This window comes from Pogona vitticeps, chromosome 8 (genome assembly GCF_051106095.1).
Source record: "Pogona vitticeps strain Pit_001003342236 chromosome 8, PviZW2.1, whole genome shotgun sequence".
Lineage (NCBI taxonomy): Eukaryota > Metazoa > Chordata > Lepidosauria > Squamata > Agamidae > Pogona > Pogona vitticeps.
The window spans coordinates 16,813,729-16,836,863 of record NC_135790.1 but is presented as its reverse complement, the minus strand read 5'-3'; the positions used below and the strand labels follow the sequence as shown (position 1 = coordinate 16,836,863).

At 44.6% G+C, this 23,135-nt stretch overlaps 1 protein-coding gene and 1 long non-coding RNA gene across 2 annotated transcripts in view; one reads left to right on the top strand and one right to left on the bottom strand.

Annotated features, from left to right (window-relative positions):
• The window catches only part of NRGN (neurogranin), a 49,617-nt gene extending 43,456 nt beyond the window's left edge, over positions 1-6,161 (top strand). The window contains exon 3 of the mRNA XM_020811544.3: positions 5,867-6,161. The gene's annotated coding sequence lies outside the window, so the exon portion shown is untranslated. The remainder of the gene's footprint in view (positions 1-5,866) is intronic.
• A 4,995-nt stretch (positions 6,162-11,156) lies between these two features.
• LOC140701866 (uncharacterized) lies at positions 11,157-16,093 on the bottom strand. The gene is made up of 3 exons (XR_013538308.1): positions 15,896-16,093; positions 11,922-12,781; positions 11,157-11,494 (listed from the first exon to the last, which is right to left on the bottom strand). It is a non-coding gene; the product is annotated as an uncharacterized LOC140701866 (long non-coding RNA).
• Between the last annotated feature and the right edge of the window lie 7,042 nt (positions 16,094-23,135).

The window sequence follows — 23,135 nt, the reverse complement described above, 5'->3', positions numbered from 1 at the left end:
GGGTGAGGAGAGACCATTAGACCTCACCCTTTGGGTATAGCCTGTCAACCAGCCAAAAATCCACGTGACTGCAGCATTGTCTAGCTAGCCTGGGTTTTGCCAACCTGGCCAGGAGAACATTGTGACATTCTCTTCAGCGAAAGAGTTTGTTCTAGAAAGTTTTTTTTTATGAACTTGGAAGCTGCTGTCCATTTTCCTCCTTCTGTTGCAGAAATCTAACAAACAGAAGCCCTACCAGACCCAAATCCTGGGTATCTGTTTCCTTGCGAGTTCCCTGGATTGCTCCTGCTAGTCTTCTGACAAGGGACAAGACCCAAACCCATTTATAATAGTTATCTAAAGATAATTATTTTGAAGATAGGGAGAACATTGGCCTGCCCATCGTCTTCAGGAACATCCTCCAATAATTCTCAAAGATTAAGGGAAGATTACATTTGCAATTTCCTTTAGTATCCTTTGATTCAGCTCATCTGTTTCTGCAGACTTGAATTCCTTTAATGTAGGTTGTTGTTCCCCCATTATCATTTTAAACTTGCCTTGGGCAGTAGCCTCCTCACTGCCTCCTTTATTCTGCGTGTGTTAGGTTGCGCAGAGAAGCAAAATGCTGCCCAGCCGTACTGCCTTCTACCTGTCTCCCATTCTTCTTTCCCCATGCTTACCATGTTCCTTTTTAAAACTCAATTAAAAACACTGATGTTTCAGCAGGCCTTCCCCGCCAATTCCTGACCTTTCCTCTTTTTTCTCTCCCCTCGTCTTTGTCCCACCTTGTCTAAGTTTTCCCCCTTATTTAATATTGTTTTAATCATATTGTAATTACACTTGTTGTAAGCCGCCTAGAGTGGTCTTAAGTGGCTAGATAGGCGGGATATAAATAAAATAAAATAAAATAAAATAAAATAAAATAAAATAAAATAAAATAAAATAAATAAATAAATAAATAAATAAATAAATAAATAAATAAATAAATAAATAAATAAATAGAATTTTCTTTATTGCTTCTCTCCCTCCAATCATAACCGAAGAATACCTTTTTATTATTTTTAACCTCCCTTTGAGGCTTTGAGCTCATTCTGGGTTTCCGCTCTCCCCCCTCCCCAACTTTCTCCATACAAATATTGGCTGCAGAGAGGTGGCAGAGAGAATTAAATCAGAATCCACCAGCCCCCATACACAAATTGTTGGCTTGTGGCCTGTTTTAGACACATATGAGAGCCTGCTTTTTTCCCCAAAACAGTGTCTTAAGAGATAAGAAAAATCCAGACCGGGGGGGGAGAGAATGATGATCGATTTACACTTCCCAGGAGATGGTGGCGAGAAAGTCCTCTTTGTGTCAAAGTGTCATGGCTTGATGTGTGGCAGAGCAGCAATATGAAAAACAAGTGCCACCAAACAAGAGAAGGCGCGCCGTTCCCTCAGCAGCAGCCATCTGGCAGCAAATAGCAGGCGCCATGACGCCCACACACCCTCTGCAAGAGCTGTTTCCCCCCCCCCCCCAAGCCGGCTCGAAAGCCCTTCTTCTCTCCCAGTTCCTTGTCAGAATGAAGACAGCTAGTTCTGCTCTGAATGCTTTTCTCTGGCTTCCTGTCTGTCGTCCCTCTTTCCTGCTTCTCTCTTCAACCCCCTGCCCTTTCCAAAGAGCAGCCGGAATACAGACTTCCTTTCCGCCCAGCACTGGGCACTGGGCCTGGTGAGCGATGGCGTCGCTCCAGCTGAATCACAGGCCTGACTCTTCAAAACATGGGATGCCGATCAGCTTGCTGGTTGGTGGGCTACTAGGAGGCCAACCACTTCCACAATGCCAGAACAGGAGGATGAACCGGGATGCTGGTTTGCATTAAATGGCATTCGCTCATCCATGGGTGCAAATGCACATGTAGAGAGAGCATTTTTATAAATGAAGCAAAATTGCAAAAGTGCATGTCACTTGAGCCAGGGAGTAAATAAACAGAGGATCTATGAGCTTCTGGAGCCTCCAGGGCAGAGGACGGTTCCTGTGGGCCACTGGGCAACTTCAAGGTCCCTGGCCTCCCTCTCCCCCTACTGATGATTTTTTTCTCTTAAAATGAAGCTTAGATGCTTTTCAAGGGAAGGACAGCATCCAAAGGAGGATTGTCTTCTGGCCACCTTTTAAATGGAGGAAGGTGTCGTAACAAAAGAAGACGTGACAATCTTAGTTGCTGCACATCCCACTGAATCAAATCCATGTTTGCTCAGAAGCAAGTCTTGCTGACTTACTTCCAAAAAACAAAACAAACAAACAAACAAAAACCCTCTTTTCCACCTGTCATCACAGTATGTGTGTAGCTTAGATACCTTGCTTTCTTGCTTTTGGGTCAGGATGTCTATTATGATCAGTTTACAGTAACAGGCTCACAAAGCCGTCCCTCAGAATTCTTGCAAGAAAATCCTGCAGAGCGGCAGGTGGTTACGGTTTGAATTGGTCTTCTAGGTCAAGTTGCAACTGGTAGAATATGAGAACTGAGACATAGATTGACAAACCTGAGATGGACCACAGATAGTTCACACACTCAGTCTTAGTCCTTTTGTAATATAGCAGGCATTTATTTATTTTATTTTATTAGATTTATACCCCGCCCATCTAGACCAAAGGTCTACTCTGTGGATGTTGTTAACTTAAACCATAAGACAATTGAAGTGGAGCCCTGTTTGATTTTTGTGACGTCCAGTCAAAACCAATTTATAGCAACCCTAGTAGTGCTTTCAAAGTAAGTGAGATATTTCAACGGTTTTAACTATTTCAATCCATGCACTGCCCCCCAATGAGATTTCATGGCTGAACAAAAATTTGAACCCAGGTCTCCTGAGTCTTAGTCTATCACTCTATCCACCGCACCACACTGGATAACCCTGGATAGTGCTGTGCAATTTCAATCACTATTGGAAGCGTGTGATCTGACCTGAGGTGGGGAGAGCTGCCCCTGCTATGCAGTGCTCCGAAAGACTTCCTTTTCTGGAGGCCATGGATTGGAGAACCCAGGAGCTGCAGTCCATGGAAGTCATGTTTCTGAGCTCTCTAACTTGGAGAGTAAATGCATGGGAGTTTCAGAATACAGTAGTGCCTTGCTTAACAACGATAATCCGTTCCAGGAAAATCACCGTTAAGCGAAAACATCCTAAAGCGAAAATAAAAAGCCCATTGAAATGCATTGAAACCCGTTCAGTGTGTTCCATTGGGGTAAAAAACTCACTGTCCAGCAAAGATCCTCCATACGGCGGCCATTTTCGGTGCCTGTATAGCGAGGAATCAATCCCTAAACACAGCAGGGAGCCATTTAATTACCCGGTGGCCATTTTGAAACCACCGATCAGCTGTTCTAAAAATATTTTGTGAAGAATCGGTTCCTGAACCAGGGAACCAATCATCGCAAAGCGAAATTCCCCCATTTAGACCATCGTTTTGCAATCGCAAATGCGATCGCAAAAAGTTCATCGTAAAGCAGATTTGTCGTAATGCGGGGAAATCGTTAAGTGAGGCACCACTGTGGTTCCAGAAGAATGATGATAACTGCACATTTGTACAAGAATCATTGGATGGATGGATGGATGGATTCTATTTATATAATAAATAGAATTTATTCTTAATAGAGTGTTTCGCTGAAAATAAGACAGGGTCTTAAATTAATTTTTACTCCAAAAAAAAAAAAAAACACATTAGGGCTTATTTTCAGGAGATGTTTTATTTTTTTCCATGTACAACAATCTACATTTATTCAAATACAGTCATGTCTGGTTGCTTCAGAGTGTTGCACAATGGTCGAGGGTGGGGTTTCACTTAACTAGGGCTTATTTTTGGGGTAGGGCTTATATTACGAGCATCCTGAAAAATCGTACTAGGGCTTATTTTCAGGTTAGGTCTTATTTTCAGGGAAACAGGGTATATAATAAGTAGAATCAATAAAATATACACTGCCTTTCTCCTAAAAAGGATCCAAGGCAGCTTACAGTATTAAAATAAACAGAAGGTAGTTTCTCTACTGCATGTGGAGGACCAACAAAGGACCTCCCTTTTCTTGGTGAGCTTTCAAAATACACCTTCCTCATTATCATGTCCAACTCAGAACTGACTTGCTCTCTTCACAACCCGGAACCCTATTAATAATTATTCTTGCCACTGGTGTGGATCGGAACCACAAGTAGCTGTAAATTAAGAAGCTGGTGCAGGCCATTAGCAAGCCCCAGTACTGCATTCAAGCCTCTCCTCACTACCTGAGTTTGATTCTGCCGGGTTCAGGTAGCCAGCTAAAAGTTGACTCATCCTTCCATCCTTCTGGGGTTGGTAAAAAAAGTACCCAGCTTTCTGGGGGTGGGGGTGGGCAAACTGTTCCTTGCATAATTATGTTGCAAACCACCCAGAGAGTGCTCTAGCAGTATGTCTAAATAACAACAGCATTTGCTATTGCTGTACACAGCCCATGTGACGCGGTGCACAACTATGCTGACTTTTTGCAAGGCCATTGGACTTCGAAGGAAGGAAGGAAGGAAGGAAGGAAGGAAGGAAGGAAGGAAGGAAGGAAGGAAGTTGGTTCACTCATGACTGGTCTACCTCCTACAAGCTACTTGAAATTTCTGTTGTCTGGAGAGAATCAAATAATTACATAGTTAGTGCCTAAGTTTTTTATTTACACTGGTGTTTTACTTCTCTGGCAAATTCAAATAAAATTTGAAGACACGAAGTTGAAAAACAAAAACCAAACCTAACCTGTCCAGCTGTTGGAGATGCTGGAGGCCGATGCATGTCTCTCCCTCTTAGTGCCATCGCAGGACTTGTCTAAGGCATGTCCGTTGTACAACCACCTTCCAAGCAGCTCTCCAAATTGCAAGAGTCTCCCAGTTTTAGAAAGAATCCCATCTTCCCAACAGCACTATACAATGAGCTGGATAACTCTGGTCCTCCAGATTTTATTGAACTTCAGCAACCAGGATCCCTTAGGTTTCATTGGCCATGTTGGCTAGGTTTAATGGAGGTTGTAGTCCAACAAAATCTGGAGGACCATCCATGATAAGGACGGTGATCTTGGGAAGATGTAACTCCTGCCAAACGCTTAGCCTTTGAGGAATAACACACAGATCCACCTTGTGAAAAAGAAGCAAAGAGGGAAAAAAATCTGTGATAAGCAGATCATGCGGATTTATTCAGGAAAGATTAAAATGTATCTGGGGGGAGGAGGGCTTCCTTTGAATTGATCATTTGGATGAATTTAAAAAGCCAGATTCCCTTTCTTTGATCTTTTCTTTTTTTTCTTTCTACGTAACTATTTTCTCTAATTAGGGGAGATTATCTCAGGCTGTGGTCTATCCCTTTAGAAGTAAAGGGCTATGCTATTAATATTACAGGAATCCTGCTGGCTTCTCCAGAAAACGTAGCTTGGGAAGCAGGAGGGGGAAGCTATTACGCATGCCCAAAGCTGCAATTGGATTCGCCCCTGTACCTATTTTTCAGAATCTTAAAAACTGGCAAAGAGGAATCAAAAGAAAGAAAGAAAGAAAGAAAGAAAGAAAGAAAGAAAGAAAGAAAGAAAGAAAGAAAGAAAGAAAGAAAGAAAGAAAGAAAGAAAGAAAGAAAGAAAGAAAGAAAGAAAGAAAGAAAGAAAGAAAGAAAGAAAGAAAGAAAGAAGAGAATAGAAAGGGGGGAGAGAGGGAGGGAGAAAGAAAAATGAGCCCCCCCCCACTTTTGACACCAGCTCTACCTCCCCTCCGTTTAATCCCATGCACCGCCAGACTTTGTGGGGGCAGGTTTTGGAAGCATTCCTTCTAGATACCAGGAAGGAAGCTGTTGGATAAAGTCTGCGAAACAGTTTCGAGGTTGCATTTCATTTTTCTTCTTCTTCTTCTCTCCTACAAACAGCTGAGAAGAAATGGATGGAACAGCCACATCTGGCCAGATTTCGAGTCATCTTCTGAACATCACCCTTAAGTTTCTAGAACTATCACCGTCCCATTGAGTCTGATCACAGACAAGACGCCCCTGCTCTCCAGCTTTGCCCTCTGGATTGCCTTTGTTTTCATAACCGCCTTCCCCCTCGTCTCCGTTAAAGATGGAAATGTTGGCACTGCTGGCTTTTTCTTGTAGTAAATCCTCTGTGTACTTCCTTGGCACCCAACCTGTGTCCCTCCTTTGCACATACAGTACTGTTTCTTCATTCCCGATTTGTTTTTAGTCTCTCTCTCTCTCTCTCTCTCTCTCTCTCTCACTCTCTCTCTCTCTCTCTCACACACACACACACACACACACACACCTACCTTACACACACACACAGTGGTGCAATATAACAAAGGGAAACGTAGGTCTTTGCAGAACCCATGGCTTTTAGCCCACTGCTGTATTACAGCCATCATCCCTACCCGGAGGTCTTTTTGGCATTTACTTCCACCTTCTGGATTCCAGACAAGGTGGCCAATGGCAAAAGGTTAAAGGTTGTACAGCCGAGCTTTCTGTTCTTTTCCCCGCCAGAAGCCAACAGAGTCAGGAGGCAGATTATAGAATTTCAACCTTGGGAAAGTTCCTTTGGTGGTCTACATTCTCTCAGAATTCCCCAGCTCAGAATTGCCATGGCCAGTGGCTACAAAGTGGGGGCTTCTGGGAGACGGAGTACACCAAATGCTCCAGGGTGAAATAGCAGAAATACCACTGCTTTTAGGGTACATACTCATTGATTTTTTTCTCTCTCCTTATGATCTTTCGCTAAATAGGGTTGACGACAGCCATAAGACTGGTAAAACACAATATGTTTTTCACCTGATCCCATGAGCCCCGTTCTTCATCTTACAAAGAAAAAAAAGGCCTTGGGAAGGGAAAAAGAAGAGAAGAGTCCTTAGTGATGTGATAGTCAGCAGCACCACTGACCCATAGACTATGCATTTTGATTTAATTGGTTTTCCTTCCCCCATCTCCAAAGGAAAATTTTACTAGTATCTCCTGCAAGAAATCAATTGAAGTAAAAAAAAGTGTATGCATATCATTAGATAAATGAAGTTGCACCTCCACTTCCCTTAAACAACAAGCATGCTTAACCAGGGGATATTGCCCATTGAATTCAATATGGCTTACATCAGAGTATTTGTGCTGTAGGATTGCATTCTTGAAAGCAGGGGTGGAAAACCTGATGTGTTCTGGATCCTTCATCCATAGGCTGGAAGATGTCTGCCTACGGAGGGCCACTGGAGGCGGGATGACTCCCCCATGTCTTTTTGTCCCTGGAAAAAGGGCTAAGGTGGAGGAGCTTTTGCACCTGGCCTTTTGACCAGGAACCCTGTGGTAACCGTCTTCCCCCATCCTTGCATGGGGAAGGGGGGGGAGGCTCAACCCATGTCAGCCAGCCGGGGAAAGGGGACGGAATCGTGGCCAGTTTTGCCTTTCCACTCTCTTCTTCATGGAGAGAAAGAGCAGAGAAAGAGAGCCGGTGCTTACAAACTGGGCCTCACAGCATGAGTGTGTAGTTTTATTTCCTTCCCCTTCTCTGTCTTTCAGGCAAAAGGAGGAGAAGTTCTTGAAAGCCAAGTTAGGTTTGCTTTCCCTCCCCGCTTCCCAAGTGTGGAAGAGAGAAGCTGAGGAGGGAATCCCGACTCTCTCCGATCAGTGATTGGCGATAGGGAGGATTCTTTTCATGCGAGTCTCCAAAGGTGGGACTTGGTGGTGGTGGTGGTGGGGGAAATCCTTTCCTGAGGACCCCTGCAAACCAGTAGGGAAACTTCTACAAGCCGGCTTAGGCCTGTGGGCCACAGGTTCGTGTCCTCTGTATAAAGCATTCTATCCACCACCTCTGGTAATGTCAAGTATAAAAACCACAGAACCCCACGCCAAGTGTTCTTTGTCACAGACTTGTCTTCAACCCTTTGAAGAAAAAAGAAGAAGAATTAAAATCCATTCTGGTCTCTCTCCAGCCAGGGAACACCCTCCTATTCCCCCCTACCTCAGGGCAAATTGATATTCCTGAATTCCTTTCCTTTGCATGTGGCATGCTGGTTTATTTGTTTGCACTGTACAGCTTTAGAACTCCTTTTAGAAATGTTAAGCAGCCGACCTCGTTTTCTAACTGTCCTCCCCTCCTTGAATTGTTCCCATTCAGCTCTAACTCATGGTTGTGACAGTCATCCTTTCCATGTCCTCGGTTGTTGTTGCCGTTGTTTTAATAGTGCGGTGCGATCTTTTTAAATGAATCTAATATGGACACAGACGGATTCTCAGGTTCATCAGTCCAGCGGTTCGTGGTGAGCTTTTCGGTTTCTTCAGAGCTTGTCCAAGTTCCATGCTCAGCTATAACTCCCAAAATTCCCCACTGCTGGCTGGGGGTTTCGGGGAGTTATAAACCAAGGCAAAAATTCTTCCAACCTCTGCTCCAGTTCTACCATCTGCTCTATTATCAGCCTTCAGGATTCATGGACCCAGTCCAATCATCACAGCTGCTCACACACACACAAACACACACACACCCCACAAAAGGTTCATCATTTGGGGGAACCGCTGTGTAGTCCTGTTGGGTCATTATGCCTGCCAGTCTTGCTATTAATTGCTGATTTTTTTTTCCAAAAAGTGTATAGTCTCCCTCCCATTAATAGACTTTTTCTCTCTCAGTCAGGCTTTGAAAATTAATTACATTTCAGACCACGATCCAGAGGTGGGGAAATGTTGCCTCTCCAGACGTTTTCGGCCCCAATTCCCAGAAGCCTTGGAATGTATGGATAATTGCAAGGCATTGTAGTGGTCAAAATCTCCTTAAGGCCCAAATGTTTCCTGCAGCTTCTCTTAACTGCAAAATCCTTATTGTTGGGCAATGCAATCCGAGAAGAACAAACTGAGGAGCCGAGAAGCCTGGCTTCACCTGATCACAGGAAGATGTCTCTCCTTTCTCCATTGCAGGGATTCTGTTTTGCTCCAAAGTTGGAATAGGTTTCAGGATAGCAGAGAGGGAACAGGGGAGGGAAAAGTTGGGAGAAGGGCCGGCAAGAAAAATCCCTGCTTCACGTTGTTGGCACTGTGAGACGGCTTAAAGAGGAGTGGAGCACTAAGTGGCAAGAACAACAACAAGACCCATGATAGCTTAAAGGCTACACAACAAATACAGCTTGGCCTTTTTTGCACAACAGTCTGCTTTATCGGTCGCATGGGGTACAGTATCTGCCTGTCTGGGGGTGGCAAACCTTTGGCAATCCAGATTTTTGGACTATAGTCTCGAGAATCCCCAACTGTATTACCAATGATAAAGGATTGTGGGAGTTGTAGTCCAAAGCAACCAGAGGGCCGAAGCTTTTCCATCCCTAGAAGTTCAGGCTCAGAAATGCTGAATAGTCCCTACGTGGACACACATGTGGTGGGATGGGATTCTCAATCCCACAAATCTGACAACGAGAGCTCATGTCACAACAGTCCGGGCTTCGATACACCAAATACTCTTTAAGGTACCTCAGGAGATTTTATTGCTTTTCTTGCCAAAGAGGGCTTCCCCTTTCTGGTTCCACATAATCGGGTCATTGTGAGAAAGATCTCAAAGGCAAATAAGCATGGAGCCATATTTTTTCCTGGGCATTCGCCTACCTTCTAATCATCTCCTCCTCCTCCTGTCTCGGTGTGAACACGCCTCCCTCCCCACAGCTCCCCACTTGACTGTAGCCCCCCACCCACCCACATCTACTCCGTTGGCAGGAGCTGGTGCAGTTGTCTTTCTTAATCTCCCCCCCCCCTCTGGTTTTTTTTTTTTGAGGTTTTTTGCATGTGATTTCTTTGACTAAGATGGAATGTTAATAAAGGAATGTTGATATGAGAACTAAAAGAGCTGTGATGATTCTTTTCTCCCTGCTGGGCATCTTCATCGGTCACAAAGAGATGGACAGATGTTCCCACTTGCACCATCCCGGGGCCAAAACCTCTCAGTCTCCAGGTAATCTCATCTGACAGAGCAGCTCTTCCCACACACCTGGCGTGCGGCACCTTTCCCCACCTTTCGTTTCATGGAGGACATTCTCTGGCAGCTGCCAGGGCCTCCTCAAGCGTCTGGCCGGGTCTGCTGTGAGCATCGGCACGAGACCCTGGCCAGCCCTCCGAGTGGTCCTAGCCAGTGGGGTCTAGCCAACTCTTTCAACTTTACAAAATGTTCCTGCCTGGAAGCCACCCTGGGCTACCAAGAAGTTCAAAGGCTTCTAACAGTGAAGATGTTTCTCCTGATCTTCAGCCTCAGTCAGGCTCCCTGTCGCTTGAGCCCATTCGTCCATGTTCTCCATTTTGGGATGACTGAGGACAGATCCGTATGACGACCTTTCCATTCTTTGTAGAGTACAATCCACTGTTGGGCCCTTTCTATTCCTATCTTGTGGACATGAATAGAAACCCCATGGTGCCACATGTGCCACGGTGGCCAATTCCCACCCCCGGAACCGGCTGGGCTACTCATCGGGGGGCTCTGTGTGGGTCTGGGGCTCTGCCCCTCTTGCCTTTCCACCTCCTGACTCAGGTGGGACCAGGACACCTCTCCCTGCCTAGGTCTCCTTTCCCTTCACGGTGTCACCATTCTTCCAGAGCGAAGGGCGCCACGGCTGCCACGATTGCCACAGCCTCTTTTTTTCCAATCCTTCCACCATCTTTGACCTCCATGTTCCTGATGTGTGTCAGACGTTTGCCTCATTCAGGCCTCGTTGAGCTTGGCTAATGCTCCCGTCCAAAGAGCTGAAGTCGGGCCTCCAAAGATAAACACGGAGGCCCAGGGAGGAACCAGCAAGAGCGCATCTTTCAAAAGGGTTGGGAACGATGCGCATGCATAAAAGGGAAATCCAGCCAAAGGGAGGCAGAAAGACCTAAGGACTCTAGACTGCCTGCAGTTCCAGTTCAGATTAGAAGGATCAACAAAGGGTTAAAATCAACCATTTCTGGGTATGCCGTATTTAATATAATAAATGTAAAAAAGGATTGCAAAAGGAACCATGGCAACCCCTTAGAAAACACATTGAGACTCCCTTGGAGGTCCCAATCCGCAGGTTGGGAAGCCATGATAAAGATCAGCTTGACTAATCTTAGGACAGATCACTTTATATAAAGAAATATTCAGTAGACTTTAATGTACATTATATAAAGGACTTTAATATTTTCAATACAATAAAACAATCAATATACTGTATATTTTGAAATACAGAATACAGCAGTAATTTGTGAAATAAAGGAATAATCAATAAAACCTAACATATTTTTAAATGAAATCAAGGAAACTAGATCTATTTGGAGGGGGGAAGGGTTGATAATTCTCCTATATTTCCTATATATATTATTTCTTATAATAATAATAACCTACAAGGGCAAGACAGGCTCCGGAAAGAAGGCAGGAGGTGAGGGAGAGGGAAGGGAAGGGCAGGGAGGAAGGAAAGAGGGAACGGATGGTCTTCCTCGGCTTGCCAGGTGGGTTTGGTGGTGGAGGGAGAGGCCGGAGGGCAAGGATCTTGGGCTGATGGGATGGACGGCAGCTGAGGGGAAGTCTTCGGGTCAGGGTTCCTGTAGGGAAAAGAGAAAAGAGAAATCTTCATCAATATGAGAATAAACTCCCTTTTCTCCCATCAGGGGACATCCATGTTAAAAAATCTTTTGGGGATAATCCCAGCAGAGGACATCATCTTACTTCTGGTCAGCCTACATTTCCTAATGATCATCCCATCATATCTACAAACATTCTTTATGCTAAAGCAATAGATCTACATTAAGTTCATTGGGCTATTGTGTAAACCAGGGCAGACCTTTCAAACTAGCCTTTGATCCTTTTAAGATCAAGGACTTTCGTCACTATCCTATCAAATGAGAGAGCAGTACATATTCTTAGGATCCTGCTGAAGAAAATGTATCTAATTTTGAATAGGACTGATTGTGAAACCTTTAATAAAAACAGCCCACTAGAAAATATGTTGTCAGTGAAAAGTTCCCTCACCTTGGAGATATGGGTGCTGGTGATCCTCTTGAAATACGGGAAGATTGAACAATGGGAAGGGCAGAAGGGAGAGAGGAGGGGGTGGGTTGGAGCAAGGGGCAAGAGGAGAATTTGAGTCAGGGAGAGGGATAAGAGCAGGATCTAAATCGGGGAAAGGGACAAGAGGAGGATTTGATTCGGGGAGAGGGACAAGGGCAGGATCTAAATCGGGGAAAGGGACAAGAGGAGGATTTGATTCGGGAAGAGGGACAAGAGCAGGGTCGAGGATAGGGACAAGGGCAGGATTTGGGTGGGGGAGAGGATGAACACGAGGTTTATGGGGTCTATGGGGTTTATGGGGGAGAGGGCAAAGGGGGCGGCTTCCTTCAAACTTCAGGTCCTGCAATCACAAGAAGAGAAAAAAGGCTTTTCAATGTGTGTCTAGACAAAACCTATTCAGATCCTGTACAGTTAAACCCGAAAACCCAGTCTTTTGGGGATGAGAAGTCTGTCAACTGCAACTCCATCTTTCCTTATCAATACTCTAAGGGGAGGAGAAAAATTTACCCGTATCCATGAGTTGCAGAGGACAGTTCTCCTTGGGCACACAGATACACCCAAAAACAGAGACTCCCAACCCAGGGCAGAAGTGATGGAGAGGCCCAACTGCTGATGGACCTGCAGTCCACCTTCAGAGTTGTCCTCTTGTGAAAGTGGGAGATTAAAGCCCATCTCACCTTCCTCCTCATACAACGCAGTTTTTCTCTCGCCATCTCCCGGCATATTTTCTTTAAAGTGGTCTCCTTTCGGCTGGCCCATCTGAAAGTCCAATGATCGAATGGAGGTCTTTTTGCTCCCCTTTCCATTGTTAAATTTCTCCCCTGTGTTCAGCAAGACAAAGTAAGAGATCCATTGCATTACTTTGCAGGTCATTGAGAAAAGCGAGTCATAGAACCAGAAAAAATATCCACCACGACCTTTCTAATAAGATCTTGAAATTTTCTGACAAAGTAACTTTGGTAACTCAAAAATGTGATGGATTGTGCTTAAAATCATATATATGTGATCCCTTCCTGCACTTCCACTGGACCTGGGGAACCCAAAATAAAGCCTGTGACAGGGGCTGATGATTGATGTTGCTCGTTCCTTGCAAACTAGATACAAGATCCCACGTCTGCCTCCAAGTCCAAGAGGAAGAGCTATTCCCAACCAGAAGCTTTCTGCAATCTGTGCAAAATATCACAGGTGTTTTTCCCCTTGGAGAAGGACACATCCAGGAAGGATTGATGGACAGGCTTTTTGTTCAAAAACAAGTCTTCGTACGCAAGGAAGGATGATTCTTGGAAAACTAGAGAGTGGCTTTTGACCCAGCACGGCATTTGGACCCTTAGATCTCCTATCATCTGTCCACAGTTGAATCACTAGTGGGATTTTGCAAGCCGCCCCGAGTAGACACTGATTCATTTAAATAAATAAATAAATAAATAAATAAATAAATAAATAAATAAATAAATAAATAAATAAATAAATAAATAAATAAATAAATAAATAAATTTTCTGATTTCTAACCATCATTTAGTCAATATTGTTCTTGTTGTTATTTTGTGCAGACAAATTGGTTCTGACTTAGGGTGCTTTTATGAATTTTGGAGCTCCAGAAGTTCTTATCATTAAAGGTCTTTAGTTGACACTGTATTTAATAATTTTATCTGTTTTGAAGAAGAGGTCCTAAGAGTCAGACCTTTACAATGAAGTTTTAATTCTCTCTCTAGGGCCAGAAGGAATCCACAGATCCACATTAGAGAACAACTTTGAATCATCTAATTCATTGGCTGTTCCTTGTTCTAAAAAAGGGTGGGTCCCAGTGGGCTTACCACCTCCGACTGGTGGCACAAACTGATGATTTTTCACAATGCCACCTCGCGTTGGAGGGTTTTCTGGGAAGACAAGGATGACTCCATGCTGCTTGGAGGATGGGCTAAAAGATGCCACTGCTTGGAGGAGAGATGCCCATGGACTTTTGGGCCATGCTGGAGTGTGTCTGTTGGGGCCAGGGGCCTCCCAAAAGAGGATCCATGCAGACATTGGATCTGCACAATGACACCCTTTTTCGTTCTTGTGTTCTGGAACATTTGTGTTTCTTTGTACCACAACAGCACAAAAATATGTGGAGACAAAGGCAGAGAATGGACCCGACACTTGAAAGGAGCCCATCAACAAATGAAGAATAATGATTTAGGTTTTACAGAGCTCAGTGGGTTGCAGAGTTGGGAGCTGGTGGTTGAATGCCTCTGAAATGAGGAAAGGAACAGGCTAGTGCGAGGGGGATCTCCCCCAAACTTGGACAGACACAATGGACTACAAAATTTTTCTATCCACATGAAAAATCCACATTTGGTGTCTTCTCTCTCCCCTCCTCACCCAATTCTCTTTTTTTCCCATTTTTAAATTTTTTTTAACATAAGCGGTGACAGAAAGGAAAAAGGGAATTGGAATTAATGAGGAAGAGGAGAGACAATAACATACTAAAATCCATTCTATACCTATTGCCATATCAAGATTTTAAGTTATTCTATTCACTCTTTTCTGCCTTCTAGATTAAGTTCTCATTTCAATATATGCTATTTACACGCTGCCTGTTAATTAAGTCCACTTGTTGAATAGATCCCATGTTTCTGTTGCCTTTTGCAAGGGATAGGCCTTCATGACCTCTGATAGAATATCCATTTCAGCTATTTCCCGTATCTTTTCAATAAGATCTTCTTGTTTCGGTACTGTCAGATTTTCCACTTTTTAGCATATAGAATTCTGGCTGCCGTAACAATATATATAACTATATATTCCTTTGACTTATCTAGATTATCAGGTATCATAGTCAGTAAAAACAGTTCTGGGGTTAATGGTACCTTACAGAGCAATATTTGTTGCAACATAGCATGTACTCTTTTCCAATATTGTTTCGCTACTCCACATGACCACCACATATGATAATAACTTCCCACCTGTGCTTCACATTTCCAACACTTATTTGATACATCTGTATACATCTTTGACATTTTTTCTGGGGTCATGTGCCACCTATAAAACATCTTAGATATGTTCTCTTTAAAATTAACCGATCTTGTAAGTTTTATGTTACTTTGCCATATTTTCAGCCATTGATCAATATCAGTATTATGCCCTATGTTTTGTGCCCACTTAATCATACATTCCTTACCCATTTCATCTTGCATTTCAATTTCCAGCATATAATTATACATTTTCCTAACAATTTGTTCTTTTGAACACAGCAAAAGCTTATCAAAAATGGTTTGCTCTGAGTAGAAACCTTCTATTTTATCTTTCACCCATTTCCCCCAATTCTCCTATACTGTCGTATTAATTAATTTTTGCTCCAAGAAAGACATTAGGGCTTATTTTCAGGGGATGTTTAATTTTACAGTCATGCCATTTTCTTCTGGTTGCTGCGCAATCCTGCATAATGGTGGAAGGCGGGGTTTCACTTAATTGGGCCTTATTTTGGGGGCAGGGCTTATATGACGAGCATCCTGAAAAATTCTACCAGGGCTTGTTTTCAGGTTAGGTCTTATTTTCAGGGAAACAGGGTAAATATTTAGAGGCATGATGGGGTCTTCTTTTCATAGAATGACTGTTTACACCAGACCTGGGCAAAGTACGGCCCGAGGGCCACATATGGCCCATGAGCTGCTCCTGTCTGGACCATAGACAGTTTTGAACATCAAAAACCATTATAGCTTTTTGTCTGAAGTTGATCAGTTGCTTATATTTCAAATGCTGCAAACAAATCTCTTTAGAATTTGTGAAGATTAACAAGTTTAAAATAAAAACAATGATAACATCACAGTTTCATTTTATTTTTAAGTAAAGTTGGTTCGGCCCCCAAACACAGTTCAGATTTTTCATCTGCCCCCCCCCTACAGAAATTAATTGCCCACTCCTGGTTTACACTCTTCCCTACCATTGCCTCCTCTTACCTTTAATGTCACCCTTTCTCTTCAGGATCCTCTCAGACAGCTGCTTTCATTCACCGAGCTCTTCTTGTAGCCACAGAATCCACTCTGGCTTTGAGCCCAACGGTCTCTCGGAGCATCTTTTGAATCCTCTGACCTCAGAGCCCATGGAACCTTGGCATTGTGACTCCATTCCCTTGAATTCCATGCAATGCCCCATGGGCTGGTTTCTGTTTTCAGGTGACAAAATCAAGGAGGAAGATCATCTGAGTGGCAGGCATTGGCTTTGCATGCTGAGGATCACACCTATGATGTACTGACCAGTAACTGCTGGGGGAAAATGCCTGCAGGTTTGGACCCATGTTCCCTATTATCTCCCACTATATGGATAGCTTTTTTTTTGGTAGGCACTTGAATCTTGTCAAATCCTTAAGAAATGCAAGCAGAAAGCATGAAGCTTTTGAAAAATTATTTCACATTTTACTTCTTTGGTTGCTCAAAACCACGACATATGAGAGCTGAGGCTGATTACAGCTGTGCAGGGGACCATTTTCCTCTTCTCAACCAACCAAGCAACAAATCAACTAACCAACCAATTGAGTGGTCATGATTTTTCAAAGGAAGTGTGGTAATATGATGACCAGCAATGTGGATTACTCTTTCTTTTTCATGACGCCTGTCAAAAGTGCTGCTGAGTATGGCAGAGTTTGTGGAATTCTGTTTCTCTAGGATAGAGGAGAGGGAACTGCATGAGAAAGGCGACCCCTGCAATTGCTATCTCTTCAGAGGAGATGAGCTGACTGTCCTGCCTTTCCCACTGTTTAACATGGTTCAGGAAAGAAGAGAAGGGGGTTCATTTGGGCATCTTCCAACTGATGAGGTTTTAGAGCCAGCATGATGAGGCTGGGAGGATGGAGAGGATCATCTTGCTATGGCCGCTGAAGTCTCCTTTCTTCTTTGGCGTTCACCCTGGAGTTCAATTTCAGTTAGCCTCCCTGTCCTTTGCACTCATGGGCACCTACCCTCTTTCTGACTTTTATACTCATCTGACAGGGGTTTCATTCAACCCCATGCGATCAGGGGGTGCTCCATACCCAGCCTATGATGACAGGGACATACGGTCGCAGTCCAGTTCTGCACTGAATGATTGCTGCCAGAGGCCTCTTTTCTTCTCTCCCCTCCTGCCTCCCTCAAAATAAGCCCCCTCTGTGAAGAGCCCCTCCCCCCTCAAGCCCAAATGAACTCCCCCCCCAGCAAGGGCCCTATCCTGTGCCCCCCCCCAATACCCTGGTTCTCCTCCCTCCCCTTCTGGCCCTTCCTGCCGTCCTCCTCCATGAATCAGGCCATGATCCGGGGGGGTCTCCCTACCCAGGTCCCCCCTCCCTTCACGGCGCCACCACTAACCCCACCCAGAAGCGTCAGAGGCTCAGGTGGGGCGAAAGGCACCCCTGGTGCAGCAGGGACGACGTCTCGATCCTGCCGCCATCTTCGGTGTCCGTCTTCTTGGCAGGCATCATTCAGGACGCTATGAGCCGGGCTAACACTCCCGTCCAAAGAGCTGACAGGATTATTTCCCTTTTATTTTCTTCTTCAACTCAGGTACATTTACTAAACGTTAATGAAATATTGCCTCACTATTAGGACTGAGTGTATACAGGATTGTTGAAGGTTGATTGACGTATGGCATTTGAGCAGACAGGTGAAGCAGTTCTGGTGACCCCTCCCCCGGTCATCACCATTTGTCCCTCCCATTTTTTAAAAAATTGAGATCCATGAATGCAGAGGTAATTTCATAGAACAGAGTTGGCGTGGTTTGGAATGCCTCAGAAATGGTACCGAGTGGATCGACGCTCATCCATAAGCCCATTAATTGGCTGGGAAGCTTCCCCCCCCCCCCAGCACTCTTTGGATAAAGTATGGAGAAGTGGCTCACCAGCGCCTCCTTCTGGTGGCACCGTGGCATCCGACAGCTCATCCACTTCAAGTAACCCTCTTAATTACACCGGCTCAGCTGACTTCTCCCCCAAGAGGGCCAGTGGGAATTTGCGTTCCTGATCTCTGGTTCTGCAGCCAGGTGTTCCAACCCATTGCGCTATTGAAACAGTTCATAGCTGGGAGGCCAGGAAGGATTGATGGCATACGAGTGGCTTGACACTAACAAATCAAACAGGGATATGGAAACATTCTGCTCTTGTGGGCCTCATTTCCTGGGGAGTACCTAATGGTTGCAGGAAGAGATGATGCCAGCGCTGGGGGGTGGGACCAGAATCAAAAGTCAGCAGAATCAAAGGTCACATGGGCTCCCCTCTATCCCAGATGCAGCCTTCTCTCCACCCCCACCCCCACCAAGGACCCCCTCCTGGGGAGCCCCTTTTCTGAAAGGTGTTTAGAATTAGGCTGAAGGATGCATTTTGCATGGCTTTTTCAAAAGGCTTTAGAAAAGAAACCCCATGTATGGTAACGTAGGACGCAGACAGGGAACGATGGGGAAAAAAATGCATCTCTGATGCTTTCAGTAGGGTGGAGTGCTGCATCAGCAAAAGGAGGGCTTTTCGGATTAGATTTGCATATACGGATATAAACTAATATATACAAATATCAGAATTAATCATTGTTAAAATAATTGAAGTAGGAAAACTGCTCACCATATGACACAAGACAGTGACTATGTAACCACCCTGGGACAGAGAAGTGGGATAAAATGGGGATAAGCCCTAAGTCATAGGGTTTAATAACTCTCAGAAACGTCCTGTGTCTTGCATTATCTTCAGCTTACTGAAAATGAATATCTAGAGAAAGAAAGTAAATGGACTTCGCTATAGTTTTGTTGAAATAGCGAGCTGGGCAACAATCAGTTATTTTAGAGGAACCGTCTGAACAGTCCTTTCAGAATCTCCATTCCTGAGACTGACATCACATCGGATATTAGGTAAAGTGGACCCGCCATGACATGTCCTTCTACACAATGATCCCCCTCCACACACCTCGTTTTCTTCCAAAAAAGGGAAAGATGACTGCTTAGAGATTTTTAACAGTCAAAGCCTTTACTTCCCCAGTTTGGCCAAGGAAACGTCCTGGGGGAGGGCGCCCGCTCCCACATCACTGAAAAAGGAGCACAACTCTTCAGATGGAGAACTGCCCCCCCCCCGACGGAGGACACGCAGCCACCTTGGCGGAAATACATCCCCTACACCACCGAAGAACAAACATGGTTTTTGAAAGAAGGGAAGAAAAACCGCAACCACAGGAAAAAAAGGTCAGACAAGAAAATGGTTGAGTTTGGATGTTGTCGTGCTGGTAGACCCAGGCCTTGAGGAGACGTTTTCTAGCAGATGGCTTTCTGGCAGGTGGTCTCTTCTCTCCAAGGAGGCCTCAGAGATTCCTGGAGCGGTGGCGTCCTCTGTTAAATTGTCACTTAACCCGTGACATATAGTGAGTAGTTTCTAGGAAAGTAACTCCTGCATAAAGTAAGTGCTTGGGAAAGAACCTGTATCTATAGTATAATAATAATAATTTATTGTCATTGTAAGTATATACACAGTATACCCATACAACGAAATTCACACAATTAATTGGTTGGGCAACCTGAGAAGAGCCAAGAGGCCATTGATCTCACCTTATTTCATTCCCACTGTATATGGACTGGGATTTCTTCTTTGTCTTTTGCTTTCTGTAGCGTAAGACATAGATAATTAACGCTGCGAGCAGAAGCAGAGCTAAGAGGGTCCCAAGAACAGCGCCAGCAATCGCTCCCGCTTGGGAAATGCCTTTTTTGAAACATACAAAACACAGGACTTTAAGAAGACTCCAAGCTTCAAGAGGGGCATGAAAAAGCCATCCACCATGTAAGCAACTGTCCTACATCATTCCTGGATGGATTCACAAAAAGCAGAAAGACAGTTATTCTGTGATATGTTTCATGAAACACCGTTGCTTCAATTCAGCTTTTTTCTTTCTTTACAGAAATGAGCAAACAAGGACAGAAGGAAGGATGGACAGATGGACAGAAGTATTTTCCTCCTTGCCAGTGAAGGCAAAGACACCTTTTTCTAGAAATTGTTAACATTTTGTTCAGTCAATCTATAATATGAACAAATAATACTATTCAGTAGACCATTAGATCCCGGCCGTGAAAGTCTTCGCGAATACATCTGGGAGTTGTACTTACTTCACAGACATGTTGCAAATAGATGAATGTGATGCACCTGGGAGCCAGGCCTAAATTAGAAGGCTCTGTGGCTTAACAAGTGTCCTCTTCCTGCCCGGGCGCAAGATGGGAGTTTTCTTCCTGAGCAGGACAGTTGGGAAGAGGCAGGCCTAGCAACGGCTTCTCATTTAGGCCTTGCTCCCATGTACACCACACTCAGGCGATTGAGCCTTTCTTTCCAGCACTGTGAAATCAGAGATCCAAATTCTGGTTGTGGCCCTCAGACTCTCACCTTAGTTCAGAATTCCTCTTATGGATGTCATGGGCTACCTCTAACTTCACTTGATGTAAAGACGAAGACGCCAAAAAATATGTTTATAACTTCTCCTCTCTCTATAGACAGAAAGATGGGTTGTATAGGTCAACAAACCTGCTCTTGTAGGTCTGTTGGTGGCCCTGAGAGGTCTCTTGTGAGCCAAATGCTCCAGGGTGAAATAGCAGAAATACCACTGCTTTTAGGGTACATGCACATAGATTTTTCCCCTCTCCTTATGATCTCTGGCTAAATAGGGTTGAAGACAGCCATAAGACGTAAAATACAATATGTTTTTCACCTGATCTCATGAACCCCATTCTTCGTTTTACTAAAAAAAAAAGTCTTGGGAAGAGAAGAGAAGAGAAGAGTCCTTATTGATGGTCAGCATCACCACTGACCCGTAGACTATGCATTTTGATTTAATTTGTTTTCCTTTCCCATCTCCAAGGAAAAATTTGAAGACAAAAAAACTGTATGCATATCATTGGATAAATGAAGTTGCACCTCCACTTCCCTTAAACGACAAGCGCACTTAACCAGGGGATATTGCCCATTGAATTCAATATGGCTTACATCAGAGTATTTGTGCTGTAGGATTGCATTCTTGAAAGCAGGGGTGGAGAACTTGATGTGTTCTGGATCCTTCATCCATAGGCTGGAAGATGTCTGCCTACGGAGGGCCACTGGAGGCGGGATGACTCCCCCATGTCTTTTTGTCCCTGGAAAAAGGGCTGAGGGGGAGGAGCTTTTCCACCTGGCCTTTTGACCAGGAACCCTGTGGTAACCGTCTTCCCCCATCCTTGCATGGGGAAGGGGGGGGAGGCTCAACCCATGTCAGCCAGCCGGGGAAAGGGGACAGAATCGTGGCCAGTTTTGCCTTTCCACTCTCTTCTTCATGGAGAGAAAGAGCAGAGAAAGAGAGCCGGTGCTTACAAACTGGGCCTCACAGCATGAGTGTGTCGTTTTATTTCCTTCCCCTTCTCTGTCTTTCAGGCAAAAGGAGGAGAAGTTCTTGAAAGCCATGTTAGTTTGCTTTCCCTCCCCGCTTCCCAAGTGTGGAAGAGAGAAGCTGAGGAGGGAATCCCGACTCTCTCCGATCAGTGATTGGTGATAGTGAGGATTCTTTTCATGCTAGTCTCCAAAGGTGGTGGTGGTGGTGGTGGGGAAATCCTTTCCTGAGGACCCCTTCAAACCAGTAGGGAAACTTCTACAAGCCAGCTTAGGCCTGTGGGCCACAGGTTTGTGTCCTCTGTATAAAGCATTCTATCCATCACCCCGGTTAATGTCAAGTATAAAAACTACAGAACCCCACGCCAAGTGTTCTTTGTCACAGACTGGTCTTCAATCCTTTGAAGAAAAAAGAAGAAGAATTAAAAACCTTTCTGGTCTCTCTCCAGCCAGGGAACACCTTTCTATTCCCCCTACCTCAGGGCAAATTGATATTCCTGAATTCCTTTCCTTTGCATGTGGCATGCTGGTTTATTTGTTTGCACTGTACAGCTTTAGAACTCCTTTTAGAATTGTTAAGCAGCCGACCTCGTTTTCTAACTGTCCTCCCCTCCTTGAATTGTTCCCATTCAGCTCTAACTCATGGTTGTGACAGTCATCCTTTCCATGTCCTCGGTTGTTGTTGCCGTTGTTTTAATAGTGCGGTGAGCTCTTTTTAAACGAATCTAATATGGCAGCTGCAAGGACACAGACGGATTCTCAGGTTCATCAGTCCAGCGGTTCGTGGTGAGCTTTTCGGTTTCTTCAGAGCTTGTCCAAGTTCCATGCTCAGCTATAACTCCCAAAATTCCCCACTGCTGGCTGGGGGTTTCGGGGGGTTATAAACCAAGGCAAGAATTCTTCCAAACTCTGCTCCAGTTCTACCATCTGCTCTATTATCAGCCTTCAGGATTCATGGACCCAGTCCAATCATCACAGCTGCTCTCACACACACAAACACACACACACCCCACAAAAGGTTCATAATTTCGGGGAACCACTGTGTAGTCCTGTTGGGTCATTATGCCTGCCAGTCTTGCTAGTAATCCCTGATTTTTCCCAAAACGTGTATAGTCTCCCTCCCATTAATAGACTTTTTCTCTCGCAGTCAGGCTTTGATAATTAATTACATTTCAGACCACGATCCAGAGGTGGGGAAATGTTGTCTCTCCAGACGTTTTAGGCCCCAATTCCCAGAAGCCTTGGAATGTATGGATAATTGCAAGGCATTGTAGTGGTCAACATCTCCTTAAGGCCCAAATGTTTCCTGCAGCTTCTCTTAGCTGCAAACTCCTTATTGTTGGGCAATGCAATCCGAGAAGAACAAAGTGAGCAGCCGAGAAGCCCGGCTTCACCTGATCACAGGAAGATGTCTCTCCTTTCTCAAATGCAGGGTGTCTGTTTTGCTCCAAAGTTGGAATTGGTTTCAGGATAGCAGAGAGGGAAGAGGGGAGGAAAAAGTTGGGAGAAGGGCCGACAAGAAAAATCCCTGCTTCACGTTGTTGGCACTGTGAGAAGGCTTAAAGAGGAGTGGAGCACTCAGTGGCAAGAATAACAACAAGACCCATGATGGCTTAAAGGCTACACAACAAATACAGCTTGGCCTTTTTTGCACAACAGTCTGCTTTATCAGTGGCATGGGGTACAGTATCTGCCTGTCTGGGGGTGGCAAACCTTTGGCAATCCAGATTTTTGGACTATAGTCTGGAGAATCCCCAACTGCATTACCAATGATAAAGGATTGTGGGAGTTGTAGTCCAAAACAACCGGAGGGCCGAAGCTTTTCCATCCCTAGAAGTTCAGGCTCAGAAATG